At 45.7% G+C, this 19,237-nt stretch overlaps 1 long non-coding RNA gene across 1 annotated transcript; it reads left to right on the forward strand.

Annotated features, from left to right (window-relative positions):
* The first annotated feature begins 2,543 nt into the window (after positions 1 to 2,543).
* Positions 2,544 to 7,393, forward strand: LOC135397789 (uncharacterized). Its single transcript, XR_010423758.1, has 2 exons — positions 2,544 to 2,635; positions 6,680 to 7,393. It is a non-coding gene; the product is annotated as an uncharacterized LOC135397789 (long non-coding RNA).
* The last annotated feature ends 11,844 nt before the right edge of the window (positions 7,394 to 19,237 follow it).

The raw sequence follows: 19,237 nt of genomic DNA on the forward strand, positions 1-19,237 counted from the left end.
ACCCTTTTGCCCCCATCACCGCGTACGCATTTTTGAAGGGAGGCCACAGCACAACAGTCTTTGTTGACAAAATGGCCAAAGCATATACTGAAATACAAGTTGCTGGGGCACATTCGTTGAATGTATTGGGCCGTGATACATTTGTAGCGGTGAGGAGGTGCTTCTTTCCCATTAACCCGTGTCTCTGCAGAGTCAAGGCATAACCAATAACGTGTCTCACATTCCTTCCTGTCAAATACTATGTTTTTAATTCAACCTATTGTCTATAATGCGATTAGCTGTTTAGTGGAGCTGTATAACTGATCGAATTCCACTGTTGCTTGACGAGCGTTACGCATAGATAAATACTTTCACGACAAGCAGCACGCGAACGATAAAAATATATAACGATTTTCCTTGTTCCCCCATATCCAGTTAGCGTTTACAGAAGTTTTTGCTTGCTTTCAGCACAACAAAAATGTGGCTGTCGGAACAAGATGTCATAAACTTCACATTTATCTGTATATCTCCAGGCGACATCCCTGTGACGTTCAACCAGTGCCCAAAATCTCGTGTACTGGACCTTACATGGATATCCCAGGGATCTCCAGGCCGCTTCCTCCAGTCAAATATCCAAAACGCGATATCCTGCAGATGTACCTACGACAGTTATTTACTGGGTAAAACCGAAACGCGAATGTCGTTCTGATACATCCTGTAGATATCGCATGGTTGTCGAGATATTCAGGACGTTCGCGATCTTATGGGGATGTCCTATGGATATGAATGGTTTACTGGGTAAGTGGCGCTGCTTAACTTAGCCCGCCCTCACCCCATCAACTGCTTAATCGGCCTGAAGTGAGTGTGAGAAGCTGTTGTGAGGGACCCTCGTGAGTTCACCAAAGTGTGCTCCCACTTTCATACTTCTATTACATAACTATTACGAAATGCACAGCGGATGTACGTGAGTAGTATTTGATAGCCAGAAGTGAAATCAGGGCGAAATAAGTAGCCGGCCAAGTGTAACTGCGGCATGTACAAAAGACCGCAGCACATCGCCGTTCCGCTTCAGCCTTATGAGGCCATTTAGAGTTGAGGTTGTAGATTTCTTTGGACCGTGACGGCTGGGTTGTACATCGCAATATGAGGGCGAGCTTTCTGAATGGCGTGCAGATAATGTGAAGTAAATTCTTCATCTCTTACTCTCATGAAACGGAGGCGAAGCAGGAGACCTGAGGGAAAACTCTTGTGAGGCCGAGTTTCGTACGGTCATTGGTAGATGGCTCGCAAATCTGCAAAATAGTGGAGGTACTCATGCAGTGCACTTTACATAGGCACTTTATGTGTTCGCCATAGTGTCTAGTTCTGCTGGGAAAATATGTATCAGCTGTTCGTGTTCGCAGTTTCGGTCTCGAGTACATACTTTGTATATCGCGCGCACGAGAATGTCGATCGCTTCATCTAGCCGATCTAGCTTCATCGGTGCACGAGCGCTCCATCGCGTAGGCGTCAGGAAATGAAAGGAATAGTATGCCACCCTGGAGCTAGGTGGCGACATTGAGAAATGGTCGTCTGGAAGTGAAGGTGAAACACCGCTCGGTGGTTTGTTTCGTAAGTTGGTGCCACCCTGGTTGGTGCTCAACACATAGGCGCAGCACAGAGGCGCGGATCCTTTCCCTCACTTTGGTGGGTTCTTTGTTGGAGAGCGTAGTGGGGGAGGGGAGAAAAACCCAGTGTATAAACTATCATTTTCGGGGAGGGGGCGATCGCACAATCCCCCCCCCCCCCCCCGGGATCCTCCACTGGCTCAGCAGTTAGTATGTAGTTGTAACGCATTCAGAGTGGGGCTTTGCCATACCAAACGCTTGCAGGAGCGCATGATCCACAAACAGCACTGAAATTCAGTGTCGTTATTTCTTCCAAATTTATTGGGAAAGAGGGATCCGAAAGAAAAATGTCTCCCTTGCCTTCCATCCAGTTGTTTATCCAGAATCTCAAGCAAGGGGGGTTAGAGGGCCATTATTATACAGTTACGTTTAACAGCTTTATGTATCACTGCCGACATCTGCCGCAAGCCGAAATAGCGAAAGGCCCCCGTATATAGGGATGCATAGGGGCGAACGGGAAGGAGGTGTCGCAAATCATTTTAGGCGTGTGTGGGAGAGTTGTAGTTGTAGAGGGGCTTGGTTAAATCACTGCCTCCGTCAACACAATGAGTCTAATACACAATGCTAATAGAGTCTCGAAGGTGTTGATGATCCGGTAGGGTTTCAAGTATTGGCCCAAGACTGTGTCAAGTGTCCTTCGTGCGTCCTTTTATTATGGGCACGGATCAAATGATAGATTTCTTTAAGGCTGCGTGATATTCAATGCAAGCTGAAGATGGTCGCTTCCTGTCTCTTGTCTTTCATTATTTTGAACACTTACGAAACCTATTTACTTTGATGGACATTTCGTTAACGACAAGGCAGCAGAACACGTTTGCCTTCAATCCCCTGTGTGTATTGTTACGGGTAACTTCCTGCTTGTAGTCAAGGCAAAGTCCGCCCTCTCATCCTGTCTTGCCTTGGCAGAGTAGTACGCATCGGTTGGTCGACATTATGCAAAGCAATGATAGCAGATTGTGCAGCGTAGTCTACGAAATGTCTTGGAGTGAGTACGTATTGGAACAGTGGCGTCACAAAGGGGTTGCGGGGGGTGGGGGGAGGGGTCCGCACCAGGTGACGCGCCCCACCAGTACCTCCGCTTTCTCTTCTTTCAGCGGCGCGATAACGCCAAAAACAACATAAAGGAGCCCCCTGCGAGCGTGTGATTTTTTTTTTATACGTGGGGGGGTATATGTTTATTCACGTGTTTCTACGCGGCGTATGATATTGTTATTTATCTTAAATGCGGTGTGCCGTGTGTTGAGATTTCGGCGCGCGTTAAAGAACCCCCAGGTGGGCAAAATTAATCCACAGATCGACCACTGCACTCTCAGAAAAAAGGGTAGAATCGTCACACCTTTTGGGGGTTGTGCCGAAAAGGTTGCAAAGTTACACCCCTGGTTATAGGTGCAAAGTTACACCCCATGCAAGGGTGTAAATTACCACATGCAGCAGGTAACTCACCTATAGAAGCGTGTAATAATAATAATTCGGGGTTTGACGTCGCGAGACAACTGCGGTCATGAACGACGACACTGTGGTCGGGTCTGTGGATTCATTATGCCCACCTGAGGGTTCTTTTAACGTGCGCCGAAATCTCAACACACGGTATACACCGCTTATAACGTCCCTCGCGGAACATGGCGTGTCTGAGCAACTTGTACCCTTCCACCAAGCTGCCACCGTCGTCGGCCGGGTTGAACCCGCGATCTTGGGATCAGCAGGCGGATACGCTACCGACTTAGCCAGCGAGGGCGGGTGACGTTTGTCATAATTAAATGCCCACAGTCACCACATTTTCAAGATTTTATCACCTTACCATGAAGGGGGTAACGAGGGCAGCTAAACCCCTTACAGCTCTTGAGCAAGGAGGTAACGTACGCATAAGGTGGTAACTCATGGAGTTACCACCTTTTTACACCTTTGTTTTTAGAGTGTGTGGCGTCGCTCATGATCATAGTTGTTTCGCGACGCAAAGCCACAAATTATTATTAATCGTGTATCGCCTGCGGTATGGAAAGGGATACATTATTGGGGGGTGACGCGAACAGCTCCCGCACCGGGTGACGTGTACTCTAGTTAAAGTGTACCCTAGTGACGCCACTGTATTGGAATGAAAACAACCTCGAATCCACGTCTTCGCGAAATCCGGGCTCTTCCGGCCAACGCCGTTATCCTGCTTGACGTCACCCATCGTGCCGCGTGACATACTCGTGGACGTTTTTCAATGGCAAACTTGACGTCCGAAACTGTCAAGATATCGCTCAAGTGGAAGCTCAGCAACGTCTTGCGTTGCAAGTTTTAGTATCACTAAAAAGGCAAGTCGTAAAACTAGCTTAGGCGTATTATACCGATAAAATACACATTTAAGTTGATTCGGGGCAGCGCCAAGCTTTATTTCGAGGGAGGAGGCACGTGTTATTACCCGTGTATTCACACCAGCGACATTCCCCAGAATATTCCAGCGGAAGATGCGGAAAACGTCATTGCTTTCTGTTGCGACTTCAGCGCTCAACGTCATGCTTTGTGGTGCTCTTCCAACCATGGGGAATATGCTACTGCTCCGCCACATGATATTCCATAGCAGACGGCATGGCCGCTCGTGTCCACTACTATGCGCATTACGTTACCCCCGATATTCCGGCGCCGTGAGAATATTCAACATAAGATGCGACGGAACTTCCGTCCCATGAGCAGTTTTTCTTTACTTTTTGTTTCTGTTTTGCTTTTCCTTCCCCTAGAATATTCCGTGGGGATGTAACTCGTGCATTCTCGATATGGGTGGTGGGTTAGATTGACGTCAGAATGGAGAAATGGAACTCGCGTCTGTACCGAGGACGAGAAAATCCCATGGTCGTCCAGACCCCAACGACATTCTTGAATGCCATACAATCGCTGCAACCGTATCCTTGAAGCCCGAGACAGCGAATGGTGACGTAAGCACTTACTGCAAGTCTCTCCGGTGAAACATTCGGGACGGAACGAGGACGGTCGAAAAAGGAAATTCACGAAGAGAGGATATGATGCGCATTTGGCGTCCGGTCTTTCGCGACGATACCCGGGGTAAACCGAGGACCACTGCTCCGAAATATAAAAGGAATCAGATCCGCTTGCACTCCAGCGAGAGAGAGAGAGAAAAAAGCCATTGTTCCGTATAGGCACGCTTCGAACTGGGACACAGCTGATTTTAGTATATGTTGCACCGTTATTTCCTTCGAGTTTCAAAGTTAGTTTTCATTTCCTGGTGTCACAAAACTGATGATTTTTTTGTGCATTTTTCGGTGGACCTTCGTGTTGCTGCACAACAGATCAGTGCACGTACTATACGCGAATAACTATCGTTTGTATATTTTTCTTCGCGTACATGATGCTACTGGCTAGAGTCACTAAATAGCTATTTAATGACTCTACTACTGGCCTGTTGTAGCACAGTGAAGAGGAGCAGTTGTGGAAAGTGCAAATGGCGTTCTAGCTAAACTGAACAAAGGGGTCGATCTGCCACAGTCAAGATACTTCTGCACTCTACGTTACTGATGATGACGATGATTGTTGAGGCCTTCTGGCATAAAAGCAATTGCGTTCATTTCAGTAAAAGTTAAAATGATCAAGTTAAAATAACACGGCGAAAAGGCGTATGTAGCTAAAAGGCTATGTAAAACTGCGTAAATGCCTCCGTTATACTAGCGCGTTTTTTAAGAAGAATTATGTTTTGTCTAAATTTTCGTAAAATAAAACCAAAAAGGTATTCAGGATTTCATCATAATACGTATACAGCTGGGCGCGATTAAGTGTTTCGTCTGGTTGGAATTACGAACCTCACGAAGCAACGTCGGTCGTCCTATGTGATTACTGAGTGAACGAGATTTATTTAGGCAAAGTTATTTGTTTCCTAGCAGTCGTGACACATTTCACAGTACCCCTACAAATCACCGATCATTTTTCTGAGCCAAGCAACGCTCGTAATTGCACATTTTATTGATGCTTACTTGGGCTTCGTTGTTATTAATTTATTTACATTTTGGTCTCGACTGACCTGTAAGTTTTTACCTGCCTTGCTCCATTGTCCGAGAAAAAACATACACATACACAAAAATAACATATCTGAAAAAGATCTTCCAAGTCGATGTGGCTATTTGAAGAGACTCAGCCCTGAAGTGAACTACACTCTTAAAAATGAACTTCACCGCATAGCACGCTCCTAGCCAACCATCGTCTCGAATGATATCATTGCCTCTCCTGATTTGTTGAAAACGGGAGGCGTACGCCTTTTTGTGACACTTATGCGGTTCATAATTGTCACAAAAACGGCGTACGCCTCCCGTTTTCAACAAATCAGGGCAGATAACGTTATCATTCGAGATGATGGTTGGCTAGGAGCGTGCTATGCGGTGAAGTTCTTTTTTAAGAGTATACTCTCGCACAATCATTAAATCCTATTGAAGGCTCGCGAACCCTGTAGGAAGTATGAATAGTACAAGGAGGAGGGTCAATCTCTAAGCATACTTCTGAATAGAGTATAAAAGAAGGAAATTAACATGCTGGGCAATCCCATAACCTTTCATTCCGGGGAATTCGGAACCTCGGAAAGCGCTTTTTGGAATACCACCGTGCATTGCTTCAAAAATCTGCTCAGAACGTTCGCTTATGTTAGCGTGCTCTCGTCTGAGTCACATGCACAAGGAATTTGGATAGCTCCAGTGAGCATTTTTTCCACCGACCGATACCTCTCTCCATGGGGATCTTCTTGCGGGCGATGGATTCCCTGCCCCTGCTGTGTCGCAATTCAAGCTGTCCATTACCGATGGATGCTTCTACTACAAATTAATATGATATTATTGTCATTTGTGTGACAATTTTTCGGAACACTGTGCTAGTCCAATCCACGTTTAATATTACGCGCAGCTCGGTTATTCTGGCATTTGGTTCGTGAACAGCTTACCCCACCAGCAAGCTCACCATTATCAAGCCCACCTGGCGGGGAAACCATGGTGAAAGCTGACCGCAATGCAAGGAACTTCATTGTCCTTATACACTGTCTGTCCTCCTTTTCATAGGCCGATCGAGCGTGACCAGGCGCTTGGATGAAGGTCAGCCGGCTCCTCTAGTGCTGCTTGGATCATGGCTCGCCGACTTCCGTCTCCACATTTTCTTGTCCACGCCCTTTCACTCGCCAGCCTGTCAATGGCGTGATTCTATCGTTACTAGACTCGTCAGATATTTTCGCGTTGTGCGTTGGCAAAATTACTGGGTTTGATCGAGTGACACAGCTGAGGTTCGTAAAGCGGAAAAACTCCTTGACTTCATGGACACAACAACATTTGTGTTTCTTGTATCTTTTTGTTCTTGCCGTGGAGCTGCTTTACCTAGTGACTGTAGCTTTACCTACATGCACACGTGCAACTACCCCTTTTCCAAAACACCATAAGAACAGACGAGCAGGGCGTGGATTGGGCAAATATGTCGTTTTGTATCAAATCGTCCAATATTCTATAAATCGGAATAACAGGTCGTGGTATCCACGTGGCTAAAGATTGAGAAGGCATTAAGCAGGGGTTTCGTATCTATAGGTAGCGCTGCAACTACACACTCCCATCAGGGTCTGCGGCGTGACGGAGTGCCAATGTGCCATACACCCCACTCACTTTCTTACGGGGTCCTGGAAGGAGTGAAAGTTGTTCAAATATGCACAGCACGTTTACAATTTGTGTACCACCCCTGTATAGCGCCTGCATGAGCCCTCAAGGAAAATAAATGATGATGATGATGTTTATGGTAGCATTTTTTTTTTCTCTCCCCCAGTGGAAAAATAGTTAAGACGCCACTGCCCGCCCATTTCATCTCCGGCCGTGTTGATCACCAATTTAAATTGCGCGCTGCGTTTTCTACTACTGAATATTTCCTGAATTCGCCATTACAGTGTTGTGTACGTGATTGGAATAATCTGCCGTCCTACATTGCCTGTGTTACTAACAATGCCGACTTCACCCGACTGTGTGAGAGAGAATTCTTGTTTCGCCTTATAGGTATAGACATTTCAGCTAATACCCTACACTCTTAAAAATGAACTTCACCACATAGCACGCTCCTAGCCAACCATCATCCCGAATGACAACGTTCTCGCCCCTGATTTGTTGAAAACGGGAGGAGGAGCCTATTTTGTGCCATTATGCACGGCACAAAATAGGCTCCTCCTCCCGTTTTCAACAAATCTAGAGCGAGAACGTTGTCATTCGGAGTGATGGTTGGCTAGGAGCATGCGATGTGGTGAAGTTCATTTTTAAGAGTGTAGCCACACGGCAAACTTAATGCATTAAACGGAATGGCATTTACTTCACCTCCTAACCAACCATAATCTGGAATGACATCGTTCTCTCCCCCTGATTTGTTGAAAACAGGAGGCGTACGCCTTTTTTGTGTGACAATTATGCAGAGCACAATTGTAACAGAAAAGGCGTACGCCACCTGTTTTCAACAAATCAGTTAATCACTTCCATCGTTCGCGAGCCAACGAGGGGCGGAGCTCTCGTTAACACGAACACGTGACACGTTTCACGTGACGCGTGACGCGCCTTTTTCGTTAACGGGACAAAGGCGTAATCTCTTGGTCGCGTAACGACCGACGGTGTCGTCTGCCTAACGAATGTGTTCACGTGCTCACAGGCTTCCTCGCCTAAATGGCTCATGATCTAACGAGGCGCGAGGCACTCGGGAGCTCGGGTACGTGGTGTATGACGCGCTCTTTTCGTTAAAGTGACAGGGGCGTAATCTCTCGGTCCAGTTACGATCAAATTAGATCGTTTGCCTTACCCACTCGTTAGAATGTGAAACATCTTCATTTGGAGATTTGCAGAAACGGAATTTCTGCAGAAACGAACGACTGTGTATGTCCACGACTGTGTATGACATGCTCCCCCTTTCATCGTATTTACACCAGTGGTTACATGAGGGCTGTGAGATATTCTCGAGAAGATGCAGTTGAAGACGGGAAAGAAGACCGAGAAGTGACAACGACAAACCATAGACAAACCATGCGAGCTATCCAAACAAAATTAAACAACCTCATTGGTCGACAAGATTGCAGCCTCGTTGGCAGCTGTAGTTCGTTCAGGGCGGTGACACGTAACGGCTCGTTACGAGCACAACAGCCTCAACGAAGAAGCTAAACGAGGAGCAGAGATTGTGCCACAGCAGGGCGTCGATAAGTTTCTTCGTTCCGTTATTCGTAACGACTCGCTGACGTTGAAGCTGCCCAAGAAAGATGGCGGAGTGATTCTTCGCTTGGGCGATCACACAAGCAGCTAACTGCGCCCCATCGACGTGATGGTGTCAGGATGCCTTTCAGCTGGACGAGACATATTTTGTAAAGTTCTTCCGTGCGCCAAGAAACGCTCTCCGCACCGTTTGTGAGGACTTATCACCGTGTACTTCACTCCGTCTTGATAGCTACCCTTATGAAAAAAAAATTCTATTTTCTACAGGATTTCTATAGGAAACCCTAGATAGAGCGCATAAGAAATAGATTAAAACTTGTATCTACTCCGAATGGAGTTTCTATGAATAAATGGGAATACTATCGGATAGAAAATAGATAAAGCATTTACATATACATTGAAAACAAAGTAGTTAGACATAGGATAGAAAGTTGTCCCATTTTTCTACACAGATTGTGTTCATGTAGGACACAAAGTTGCCTCATTTTTCTATACTGACTGCATTTAAGTACTATATGAAGTGGACTTTACTGTCAATACATGGTGCGTCACGAAACGGGTTACGAAACAATTTTGAAGAGGAAGCCGATGGCAGTAGCTCGATAATCTTCTTCTGTATTTCATAAACCAGGAACCATTTATTTCACCGCCACATCCTATCCACTGCGCAAAACTCAAAAACCGCAAAAAAAAAAGAAAAAAAGGAACGAAAACGAAACCGAAGAAATACGCTTGCACACGCTCACGCCTGTGACGTGTTTGCAGAGGAACAGATACTAATAAAACACGCAACGAAATGGCTAGGCCACATGTGGAGCCGTCTTAGCTAGAGATGCAACCACACGGGTGAGGAGCGCACGCATAGATTGTTATTTCGGTAGCGAATAACAACCACAAAAAATATTTCCTCCAACTGGTTAGTATATTACTGCATTAAGGACTGTGTTTGTTACTCAAATTACTCGAACTAACCCAGCACAATCTCCACACCAAATTAATGTGGTGCTGCACGTTGCGCATGCATGGAGCCAGCCCCGTACTATACGATTAGCTACATGCTATCAGTGAGTTACACTTGGTTTAAATGATGGTATAGACAGTTGAAATAAGTACAAAAATGGCACTTCCGCCCTGGTTTACACATGCACTTTTTATACCTTTTCTTCTGACAGTGTAGAAGTTCGTCAAGTGCAACATTAAAAAGTAATAAACGGTAAATGTTGCCTGAAGTGATAAGTCACAATATTGCTATTAGCATTTGTATCTATGCCCATACATGCACAAATCACGTGTATTAGTTGTTCTTCAAATGTACAGCAAAAACAAGTAACACATGTCCCTAAAAAAGACATTTTCGGCGCCTAGTATTAGCTCTATAGAGACTGTATAGAAAATGTATGCATTCTAGTTCCTGAATCCTGTATAGAATGTGTATAGAGTTTAGCAGTTAAAAACCCTATACAGCTTTTATCTATTTCCTACGCAGAAAATTGACACTAGATACGATAAATATATTATGTATAGGTCCTATATAGAAACTAGAAAATCATTCTTATTGCTTGCGTGCCGGCGGCTTTTCCCGTCGGCACAGGGTGCGGGCCATCACCGCTCCTGTGGCTATTGGCGACCGGCACTCGGTGTCTGGATAGCTGGCGGTGGTTTTCTAGCCGGTAGCGGGATTTTGAACACCGTGGGAGTATTACTAGGATTTATATTGACACGGTTTATTTCAGCACGATTTATTTCGGAACGATTTATTTTGCACGGTTTATTTCGGTCACCACCCGAGGGGAGCACGCATAGATTGTTATTTCAGTAGCGAATAACAGTCACTGAAAGCATTTCCTCCAGCTGTTAATATATTACTGCAATAAGGACTGTGTTTATTATTCAAATTACTCGAACTAGACCAGCACAATCTCCACACCAAATTAATGAGCCAGCCCCGTACTATACGATTAGCTACTGCGATCAGTGAGTTACACTTGGTTTAAACGATGGTATAGACAGTTGAAATATGTACAAAAATATTACTTCCGACCTCGTTTACCTTTTTATACATACGCTTTTTATACCTTTTCCCCTGACAGTGTAGAGGCAGCAGTTCTTCAAGTGCAACATTAAAAAGTACTAAACGGCAAATGTTCACGTTGTCTGAAGTGATAAGTCACAATATTGCTATTAGCATTTGTATCCGTGTTCATACATGCACACATCACATGTATTAGTTGTTCTTCAAATGTACAGCAGAAAACAAGTAGCACATGTTCGTAAATAAGATCTTTCGGGGCAGCTATAGTATTAGCTCTATAGAGACTGTATAGAAAATGTATACATTCTAGAGTCTGAATCCTGTATAGAAACTGCATAGAGTTTACCAGTTAAAAACCCTATACAGCTTCTATCTATTTCCTATGCACAAAATTCACACTAGACAGGAGAGATAGATTCTCTATAGGTCTTGTATAGAAACTAGAAAATCATTTTCATAAGGGTACGGGTGTTGTGATGAACAACGAAGGCGAACTGGATGCATATAGTAGTGTTCGAATTGTTCTCTTTAACAGTACATTGCGGACATAGTGTTGATGTAGCAATGAAAGGAAGAGCAAAGGATTCTGTGGATTTTCTGAGGTCGATTGTCTTGAATAGTTTCATAACATTCTCTTGCTTCGCGGTGCTAACATGGAATTAAAACAGTTCACTGACTTTCTGTTCAAGCTCACTAGAAAACTGTTGCACTGCGAAGTTATTTTGTTTTAGGCGTCAGGATGCCTTTCAACTGGACCAGATCGATAGATTTTGTAAAGTTGTTCCGTCCGGGAAGAAATAAAAATGCTGTTCGCACTGTTTATGAAGCCTTACTGCTGCGCTGCGCGTTGTACTTCCATGCTTGAAGGAAAAGTTACATAAAGTTAATGAAATAAGTGTACACGTTGAGGAGAACGAGCAGCCTCCTCCTCTTCTTTTGATACTTCTGGTACCACTACCACCACTACGTCTTTCCTTTCTGGTCTGGGACTCCCACGTGCCCTAGAACTCAGCACACACTAGTTTTCGTATCATACTTAAGACCATTCTCACCCGACACCATCGTCAGGGTAGGAAAATTTAAAATTTTTTGCGTATTGCTCGACGTCGGAACAAATGAAACAGTCCTATTGGTCAGAGAAGATGCAACCTCGCTGCCAGCCTGCTCTTCGCCTGTCCTTCGCAGTCCTGTCTTCCGTTTTCTTTTTTGTTTTTGTTTTTGTTTTGTTTTGTTTTGTTTTTAACGGAACTGCGTTAGTCGTGACGTTGCCCACCTTGCGAGGCCGACTACGGCAAGCAGTTACACCACCACCACCGCCGCCACCTGCTCTTCGCTCAGGGCGGTGACATCACAACACGTGAGCGCTCGCAACGTGCAAAATAACCACGATGAAGTAGCTTCACGAGGAGCACAGATTGTGACCACGCAAAGCATCGATAAAGTTGCTCGTCTCGTTAGCCTGAACGACTCGTTCAGCTGTCTCGTGCCGTTAAGTTGAACGTGTGAAACGATTAAGTCCCCAGGGGAGAGAACGATATCATTCGAGATGATGGTTAGTTAGGAGGTGAAGTAGATGCCATTCCGTTTAACGCATTAGGTTTGCCGTGTGGCTAGGGTATAATTCAATGAAGCGAAATGGAAATGGTGCTTACAAACAGCGGAAGCCTGCAGAGCAGTGCACCTTCGTTAAACAATCAGCTGAGGTTTTGGAGCACCTCCTGTCTAAAATAATGAAAACAGGGATGAAATATCAATGTCATTGGCGAAAATATTGAAAGCTGTTTGTATCCGTCGAGACGGTCACTCTGAAGTGGTACGAAGTAGTACATGAAACCGCAAAAGGTTAATCACAGAGTCAGCGCTTATAATGTTGTAGACACATTTGGACAAAAAAATAAAAATAAAAATGAAATCACGACTTGTTCTCCGGGATACAGATGGGTGTTACATATACATATCGCCAAATTGAAATCTTCGAGTACAGATTTTCCGATAACGCTTGAAAACAGCGTCTAAACGTGCAACAACGTGTGTGTGTGTGTGTGTGTGGGGGGGGTCAAAGTTAGTTACTAAACGTACACCGCAGCATTTGCCTCAGCTTCCCTATGTCCTTCGAGGACGCCATACATCGTTCGACTCGAGTTCCGTACGAGGTTCACTGTGCGTTATGGAGTTCGATAATGAAAGGAGGAGGAGAATGGGCATACGCTGTGAATGTGCTAGGATACTAACCCCAGCAAGCATGTTCCCCAGCAATGCGAAATCTGATATCTGATTGCAAGCACTCCGGCAGAAGGTAACTATAGCTATAAAGGCGAAGGCGCGCGCGCGCGCGCGCACACGTGCACACACACACACACACACACACACACACACACACACACACACACACGCACGCACGCACGCACACACGCACGCACGCACACACACACACACACACACACACACACACACGCACGCACGCACGCACGCACGCACACACGCACACACACACACACGCACGCACACACGCGCACACACACGCACACACACACGCGCGCGCAAACAGACAAAAAAACAAAAAAAACAAAAAGATGAAAAGGATTGAAAGGATGGCGGTTAGCTGGTTCTAGTGAAAACTGCTCGCTGAGGTTAGCCACGCTTTAAGCGGGCAACGTCACGACTAAACGCAGAAAAAGAATAATATTAATATATATATATATATATATGTTTATAAGTCCCAAACGTCGCCACACCAGCATTGGACAGCTGTAGAGAGGGTCAGTATGACGAAATCAAAATAACAATAAAAATGAAAGCGCCCTTCATGCCCTCCTCCCTGGAGGGAACCGTAGTTATTGGCAGGAGTATATATCTTGGAATGATGAAGCAGCGCGTTCGTCGCCAACGTCCTGCACAGACACCGTTCTGGCGAGAACGTTCTGCGCGATTGGAAGCTCTTTACACAAAAGCAATTCTGTAGTTTCACGCGGACAATGCAAAATTGCTTGAAGAGCAAATTGTGCAAACAATGATGTTTTTTTTTAAATTCCGTGTTAGCGCCGCGACGCAACTGTGGCTATGAGAGGCGTACGGACGTGGACAGGTGGAGAGAGGACAGCAGGAAGGAGGGGGAGGGGTTAGTATGCGTGGACCGACTTCAGGGGGAACTGTGCCGACATTCGTCTGGAAAGTCTTCGGAAAACCCAGGGAAAACCTCAGACAGCACAGCCGGTGACAGGACTCGAACCCGTGTCACCTCCCAGTCTCGGCGTGGAAAGCGATCACCCTAACCACTATATGCAACGGGAGCTGGTAAACAATGATGTGTCACTACAGATCCGATTAAGAGTAATCTGAGTGAACCGTGTACATTATTTACCGGAGACAAAATATCGTGTGTGCTGTAATATCCCAAGCAGCACAATGTACTGAAAGTCGAGTGCAATAGGGACGGACGGGTAGGTGGAAGGCCTTGAACAGACTCATGAAACTAAACAACATTGATAAGACACATACTGCCCACCCCTATTGCACTCGACTCTCGGTACATTGTGCTGCTAGGGATGTTTCTCGGAGGTTCCGGCCGCTCGTACTACAGCTTCAGATAAACCTGCACTCAACATTATGACTATGTTGATGCGCAGACCGCAGGCGTTGTACAGCAGGTGAGCACATGGCTTACATTGCGTGAGCTTCGGACTTGCGTGCTTCGGACTGTGGTTCGATTAACCTGAGCATAAAAAAAAAGATATTGTGCGATTTTGGAATGACAGCGTTGTTTCCCACTCACGTGTCTCTGAAGTACTGATAGGCGATAACTGCCCAAGCAGCACAATGTACTGAAAGTCGAGTGCAATATGGGTGAACGGGTAGGTGGAAGGCCTTGAACAGACTCGTGAAGCTAAAGAACATTGATAAGACACATACCGCCCACCCCTATTGCACTCGACTTTCAGTACATTGTGCTGCTCGGGTGTACCATGGCGTTGTATGTTTTCTCATTGACATCTTACTGGTGAAGTAAAGATGACGTGGTCCCATTACGACACGTTCTATACGCTCCTGGAGCTTCTTGATCCCACACAGCAGGGTGCTGTAAAAACATATTGATGCGCCTTATGCAGGGAAATGCTTCAACGAAATTTAGTGCAATGGTGCGCTGGACTATACGATGAGCGACATACCCAAAAGAAGGGAGTTCACTTTTACGGCTTCTGCTTCGGTGCTGGACAGTTGGTCTTCCGCTTGTTGTACCAATTGTGCACACTATGTCTGAAATGCTTTCCTTCGTTCTTTTCTTTTGTGTGCAGCAGCAGAATGTCAGGCTTGTACAAAATAAGACGGGGGGGGGGGGGATGGACAATGGATGACAAAGGACACAAATAAATATTGGGTAATACATGTTACCCACCAAACACAGGAAAACCGATCCGACGCATCCATACGCAAATATGGCTGCATAAATCAGCTGTTTCAAGGACGAATCATAGAGAACATTAAAGGTGGCGAGCCGGTTCTGTGCGTTCGGTCCCTTGGAAACAGATGTTTGTGGCTGGGATGTTACCCATTAGTTTCGGAATATTGTCTCTCTATCTGATTTCCCTTGTCATTTTCACAGCTTATTTAGGACGTGGCGTTGTAGGAGCAGCTGGATCTGTTTCGTATTCCAAATTCACGCAAGCGGTATTTGGAGTACGCCAAGTTCATGCTGAAGTGTATAGAGGAACCCCACACTCGGGCACCCAAGTGTAGCTTCCTCAGCAAGTCGAGATGAAAAGCTGAGAAATTCAAAGGAACCTCACAAAATTCAGCCACAAATCTGCATTTAAAAGCATCACGATAAGAGAAACAACGCACTGCTCTCCAATGAACAGCAGTATCGGTAATCAGCCTCACGTGCTCTTCGATTTTCAATTCGGGCATCCCATGGCGGTAGGTTGGTGATATATGCTTTACATTTAGTCCCAACTTCTTAGGAGGCGAAAGAAATCAACTAATATCGCCCTTTGTGCTTGTTTACCACCGCTTGTTTGTCACGATATTCCTTGCCTGCGCGCCACTGGCCAATTTTCTCACAAGCTGCGTGCATCGAAGGAAGAGTCTCGTGACAGCAAGATACCTGTTTTTTGCATGCGCAACAAATATGCGAACTTGTCTTCCTGTACGGAGTTTGAGTAGCCGTACAGAGCAGTTAACTCACGCGTTTCTTGCAGAATGCATGGTGTATTTACGTTAAATCACCAGGTCGGGGGCTTGAACCAGCGCTTCAATGCATCGCGTGAAGCCTCCTTTTCGAGTTTGAAATTTGGAACCAAAATGGAACCTCGAAGACCCCAATATTTGCCACCGAAACTTGGATCAAATGTTTCGCTATGACACAGGCAATGTCTCACTAGCGAACGAATCAAAAGCGGTGTCAACGGAACGTGCTGCACGCGCTTTTCTATTCATACTACATGGCTTCTATGGGAGCATTATCAGGTGAAGCTTGCGTAACGTTTTGTCCCGAATTGCTGGGCAGTATGTTACAAATGAATCGTAAATCGGTGCAGGCCAACAACAACAAATAATAATGATAATGAATGGGGAAATTCGCCACGTAAGGTGCGACCCACTACCCCAAGGCACAATGGGGCAGGATGAGATGTGTCTTGATGATGAGGTGATGAACGATGCTAAATAGGGTCGATAGTCAGTGGAGTCAGTAAGACATCAGAACGGTAGGCAAAACCACAGCACACAAAAACACACGCACAGCACACAGGTACGCAGGCAGATCATAGGGTAGAGAGGAGACCAGTAGCCATTAGAAAAATGGAAAACTAGAATGTGGTAGAAAATCCCCAGCTTTTCGAAACACGCACACACAATATACACAATATACCACTCCAATGGATACCGTCTCACTGCGACATCTCCGGAAAGACATCAACAATCCAAAGCACTGAAAGCGCTCTGCGTTTTCTTAAAAGGCAGCGGTATAAAAGACCGCTTCTAAATTCCCTCACTCCCAATTATTATATTTTAACGCGTAAGAACTGGAGCTGCAGGCGCCCTTAGGGCAGCCACCTAGCTCCAATACACCACAATCCAGTTAAACTTATCTTATCTTATCTTCGAAACAGACAACATTGCAGACAGAACCATCCCTCGAGTACAAGCTACAAGGCAAATCATAATTTTATTACAGCTACAGTTACTCAATTTGGAAAGTAGTTTGAGTGCAGTAATTAATTACTTAAAACGTAATTAATTAGGGTAATTTAGTTACTTGTAGCTAGTTAATCACGTCACAGCTCAGTTCGTGACAGACAGCTGTACATGCATTGTCTGGTTATTGGGGTCGAGTAAACTGAGGGCGAACCTTGGGACTTTCATTATGAGAGTGTGGTTCGGATCGAGGGCGTACACTCCTCGTGTCTATAGTCCACGAGAAGTGCACGTGTAAAATGTGATTCAATTCAAGCCAGCCCAATTCCATCTGCAGCAAAAGGATTCAATCCGAGCACCGCACCGGTGCGACCTGCGTCTACATTTTTTTATTTCTATATCCGCTCATCATCAATCTGAACCGAAATTCCTCTGCAAAAGCATGATTCAATCCAAGTCCAAATTTCCAGAAGGGATTGAATCCAAATCCCTCTTCAAAAACGCGAATTTCAATCCAAATCCAAACCCTACCCACCAACTGGCCGCCAATCAAATTGAAATCAAATCCGCATGCCTCCCGTGTGAATTTAAATCAAATCCCGGATTTCAAATGCACAACACTGCTTCGAACACCATGTTCTTTAAGCTTAGCTTCATCGGAGGCGCGGTAGCTGTAAGGGTGCGTATTCCAAGAATGAACAACGGAAACGCATCCCGGAGCGGAGCTTCATCTCCGCTTCCTGACTAACCACTAGTTCCCTGGTCTACTTCTATCTAGCCATTGAGCACCGTGTTTGACTTCAGGTATTTCTCCAGCACTCCACAAACTCCTAACACCCCCTCCCCCAAAAGATATTACAACACCCCCAAAAATACCTGCCAAAAACGCAAGAAAAAAAAATCACGAAAAGCCACTTGCCTATACCACGGTATTCCACGGCCTCTCTCTTAAAACAGAACTTCACCACATAGCACGCTCCTAGCAAACCATCATCCCGAGTGACATGGCTCTTTCCCCTGATTTACTGAAAACGGAGGGCGTACGCCATTTTTGTGGCATTATGCAATAAATAATTGCCACGAAAATGACCTACGCCGCTCGTTTTTTATCAAATCAAGACAGAAAACGTTGTCATCACAATCACCATTACCATTCGGGATATTATGGTTGGCTAGGAGCGTGCTATGACGTGAAGCTCTGTTTCCCCGGGAAGTACCCGGGTTCGAATCCCGGTGCCGGCTGTGCTGTCTGGGGTTTTTCATGGGTTTTCCTCAGACGCTTTCAGACATATGTCAGCACAGTTCTCTTAGAAGTCGGCCCAGGACGCACATTCTCCAGGGCGTCAGTCGTGACGTTTGCCCACCCCTGTGAGGCCGACAACTGCGAGCCCTTTCACCATCACCAGCACCACCATCACCACCATCTGTTTTCCTCAGACACTTTGAGACATATGTCGACACAGTTCCTTTAGAAGTCGGCCCAGGACGCACATTCCCCCAGAGCGTTAGTCGTGACGTTGCCCACCTCTGTGAGGCCGACAACGGCGAGCTCTTTCACAAGCCTCACCACCACCACCCCATCTGTTTTTAGAGTTTAGCCAACCCTAATCCCGAATGACATCGTTCTCTCCCCGGATTTGTTCGTTGAACTTCAACAAACAAATCCGGTACGCCTTTTTGTGACGCTTATGCAGTCGTGTTAAATGTCAGCAAAGGGCGTAGGCACCGCACTTTCCACAAGTCCGAGGTTATTGCGGTGTCATTCTGTGCAATAGTTGGCCAGTGGTTGGCCTTCCGTGTGTTCTGTGGTAAAGTTCTGTTTTAAGAGCGTAAAATGAAAAGCATAGGCGGATCCTTCTACACATCCGTCTATACATGCAGTTTTCACCGCTTCCGGTTTGGTGCCAAAACGACATCCGGTTTCACAGCAAACACGCTCTGCGCCAACCACTGTGCCGATTGATACAGTGGTTTCAATCAGTTTGAGGAGAGAGAGGGTCGTACACCCCTTTTTGTGGAAATTCAAATTGCCACAAAAAGGCGTACGCCTCTCGTTTTCAACAAATCAGGAGAACGAAAGATATAATTCTGCGTGGCGGCTGGTTCCGAGCGTCCTTAGTCGCGGAAGGACCGGAAGTCTTCGTGGCACCGGAGGTTGTGACGGGGGCTTGTTTAGGTTTACCTGAGAATGTTATATAGAGGCTGACAGAGATAGGACCGAATTTTATAACTCATTT

Source organism: Ornithodoros turicata, chromosome 1 (genome assembly GCF_037126465.1).
Source record: "Ornithodoros turicata isolate Travis chromosome 1, ASM3712646v1, whole genome shotgun sequence".
NCBI classification, from domain to species: domain Eukaryota; kingdom Metazoa; phylum Arthropoda; class Arachnida; order Ixodida; family Argasidae; genus Ornithodoros; species Ornithodoros turicata.